Source organism: Leucoraja erinacea, chromosome 3, assembly GCF_028641065.1.
Source record: "Leucoraja erinacea ecotype New England chromosome 3, Leri_hhj_1, whole genome shotgun sequence".
NCBI lineage: Eukaryota > Metazoa > Chordata > Chondrichthyes > Rajiformes > Rajidae > Leucoraja > Leucoraja erinaceus.
In genome coordinates, this window is record NC_073379.1 from 35,465,369 (window position 1) to 35,469,394 (window position 4,026).

Here is a 4,026-nt window from a genome sequence, read left to right on the forward strand (position 1 = left end):
CCCAAATAATGAAACACTCAGTTTCTGAATCTTGCATTTCCCATCAGACAATGCCTGTGGTGCTTTGTGCCACTACCTTTCTATCAGAGTAAAACACAAACAGCAATTAAAACCAGGTCTCCCAGTTACACATCACCCTATCCAGGCACCAGCTGTTATTGATAGCTAATTGTGGCTTTAATGGGATGTGTCCAATTTTGTTAATCTATAGCAGTAAAACGATAATTAATTTGCAAAACTAGCAAATGTTCAGCAGGGAGAAGTGTTTAACTTACTTATAAATTATAAATGTCTCTGAAATCAATATCAAAACTGTGCTCTGCATTACCAAGGCTAAAATGAAGCTTGAAGTGCATATAAATGAAGTGATGGACAGATGCAAAAAGACACAAGCAGTGGAGGAAGAGTGGCAATAGATCTGACCTTGCCCAGAAGCAAGCTGACAGCCCAATTGTTATCTCAGTCGATTTTAATTATAGATTATGAAAGATACATCTTCAAGATGCGCTGGGATGCATCCTCAGTGATGTGACCTGGGGTCATCGGGTGATTCGGGTCTCACAACATCAGACACCCTCGCCCAGGCGACCCAGCCGGGTTTGATCAAGCCCTGACTTGTGTCCCAGCAGCAACTGCCCACGAATCAGCCCTCTTAATCCAAAGCCACCTAGTGGCTTTCTCTGCAGCTTTGCTTGCGGATTGAATGGCCCTCTTCTTTGCCAGCCCCGTAATGCCCAAACGGTTGAGGACATAGCAAAGTGAACGTCCTGCAAACCCTCTACAGCCCATCTCTATGGGCTCATAGTATGTCTTCCAGCCTCTGTCCTGACACATCTCCACCAGTTCCTGGTCCTTTGCGCGTTTCCTCTCATTAGCCTCTTCAATACGCTCTTCCCAGGGCACTGTCAGCTCCAGAATGATCAGCTATTTTGTTGCTTCGGAGGTGATGATCATGTCTGGCCGGAGTGATGTTGTTGTTATGTGCTGTGGAAATTTCAGCTGTTTGCCTAGATCGACATGCAGCTGCCAGTCAGTGGCTGTATAGAGGAGGCCCATCTTTGTTTTTGGTTGTGGTTGGGGCTTCTCTCCTGCTTTGACAAAAATAATTGATTTTTTGGGGCATGGTGGTGTTTGCTGTTACTGATGGCAGTGGCTATGCTCTCAGCAACCACCTTGAGCACCTGGTCATGGCGCCACCGATAGCGACCTTCCCCAAGGGACTTTGCGCAGCTGCTGAGGAGATGTTCTAATGATCCTTTTCCAGAGCAAAGTGGGCAGGATGGTGTCTCGCTCTTGCCCCAGACATGGAGGTTTGCTGGGCTTGGTAGGGCATTGTAAACAGCTTGGACAAGTATCCGGATGCGCTGTAAGTCTGCCTGCATGATGTTTGACCAGGTAATCCTGTGCCGCGGTATGCTCTCCCACCTTGTCCACGCTCCCTGCTGCCTGAGCCCCACCTTCCAGCTCACATGCCCTTCGTCCACACATGCTCGGACCTCTTCCTGGATTAGATGGTGTCTCTCCTTGCTCCGGGCCTTGCCAACCGGTCTCTTAGGGAAGTATCCTAAACCCGCTCTGCCAGTTGCCATGAATCCCACCAATGCCTTTTCCCTTAGGTGTGACTCTGCCACCTCCACTGCTTTCTCCGCCCTCCATTTCCCCCCTGTTCTCACCTCGATGCCAGCCGATGACACCTTCTGGTCCCTGGAGTCCCTGTACTGCAGAGCTTCTCTTGTTTGCGCCACCATAAACTCTTCCATGAGGCCACTGAATGGGAGCTGCAAGATGTTACTGGTCCCACACAGAGCAACACTGTTGAGGCTGTGGGGAAGGCCAAGCCACCTGCGGAGAAAGCCGCTGATCTTCCTTTCGAGGGACTCGACTGTGGTCAATGGAACAGCGTAAACCAGCAGAGGCCACAGGCATAGATCCAGGCCTTGAATCTGCCTGGCAGACCTGACTTGTTGACTTTGGTGAGCCAGGCTTCAAGGTCTTTGATGGACTTTTGTATGGTGGCAGAGTCTTTCAGAGTAGCGTCAAAAACCTTCCCCAAACTCTTGACAGGTTGCTCAGTGAATGAGGGAATGGCAGTTGCAGATAATAAGAAGTGGAATCTGTCAGTCACCTTCCCCTTCTTCAGCACCATGGACGTTGAGTTTGTTGGCTTGAAACTCACCCTTGCCCCGGTGATAGATTTTGCAAGATCTTGTAGGATCCACCTACTTCCTGAGACCGATTTTGTGGTGATGGTAAGGTCATCTATAAAAGCTCTTATTGGGGGCTGTCATACACCAGACTTGGTTAGGGGGCCTCTACATTCCACCTCAGCTGACTTGGCCACCATGTTCTTGACAAGAGCAAAAATAATAACAGAAATGGGGCAGCCCGTTATAATTCCTTTTCCAAGCCGATGCCAGTCTGATCTTTCTGACCCAGAAGTCACCCTTAGCCTGAAATTATGGTAATAATCCAGGATCAGGAGTGTTTAAGAAGGAACTGCAGATGCTGGAAAATCGAAGGTGCACAAAAATGCTGGAGAAACTCAGCAGGTGCAGCAGCATCTATGGAACGAAGGATGGAAGTCGCCCCATAGATGCTGCTGCACCCGCTGAGATTCTCCAGCATTTTTGTGTATCCAGGATCAGGACCTTGATCTTGCTGGGATCAAGGTGTTGGTGTAGTGCAAGCTCAACCAGTTTGTGTGGTATGGGCCCATAGGCATTGGCGAGGTCCAACCACAGAACAACTAGGTAGCCTCTGTTTTCATGGGCTTCCCTAATGAGCTGCATAACTACTCCAGTGTGCTCCAAGCAGCTGGGAACTCCCGGAATCCCACCCTTCTGCACTGAGGGGTCGATGTAGCTGTTTTTGAGGAGAAACTCAGTTAATCTTCGGGAGACAATGCTGAAAAACACCTTCCCTTCGACGCTCAGCAGTGAGATTGATCAAAACTGATTGATGTTCTTTGAGTTTTCCTCTTTCAGGATCCAAACTCCCTCAGCGCATCTCCACTGGTCAGCAACTCCCCCCCTTTGCCATACCACCTTCAAGATCTTCCATAGGTGTTGAAGGAGCTTTGGGCAGCACGTACACTATGTATGGTATGCCACTAGGGCCTGGAGCAGAGCTCCTCCTGCATCTCACCAGGTAAACATATCTTCTGAGGGTTTCTTCTTCATGTGGAAGAACACCAATATAATGGACACCCATTTGGAGGAGGTGCAATGCATGTCCTTTAACCTTTTCTCTTCCCCCACCCAGCACCTAAACAGCCTATCTACAGTACATGAAACAGCAATACACTTCATCTAATCTAGTGAACTGCATTTAGGTGTTCATAATGTGGTCTATTCTGGTGGCCCAAGAAATTACAGATGTTGGAACTCTTCAGTGGAATTTATATTGAAAAAGATTACCCATGGGGAGAATCTGATATATCGTGGGGATAATATTAGATTTTTCCGTGATTACCCTCCAGAGGTCGTCCAGAGAAGGAACTTGTTTACACAGACAAGATACATTCTGAAAGGAGTCTCCGGTGTGAGATACGGGGTGTTTTTTCCAGCAAAAATGAAAATTACTCATAACGGCACTGAACGCTCATTTATAGATCCCGAAAAAGCTTTTAAGTACACAGAGGATATCGTAAAGAAAACATCGGGGGAAGATGTCGACAAGGAAGAAAATTGAACTTTAAAAATTTTTATGATAGAGTTTTGAACTGGTTAAGATGGCGGAGCTTTCCAGACAGTTACCAAGCTTATCTGTCTGGAATGTGTTTTTGAGAGTACTGACCATGTTTCACCTTGAATGAAAAGCTCAAAGATAAACAACGGACGTGGAAGATACAGAATTAATGAGGGAATGTATAATGGACATGGAACAAGATAATACTAATTGGAATATAAAAACTGTTGATTTAAGAAGATCTCTAATCATTATACTTTAATTATAAATAACCAATGATTTTAACAAATTTAACAATACTTCACAATACATTCACAATATTTGTGAATGTATGTAGTA

General features: G+C 46.4%; 1 pseudogene; it reads right to left on the reverse strand.

Moving 5' to 3' along the window:
• Positions 1-325: 325 nt before the first annotated feature.
• Positions 326-3,238, reverse strand: LOC129695448 (uncharacterized; annotated as a pseudogene).
• Positions 3,239-4,026: the final 788 nt, after the last annotated feature.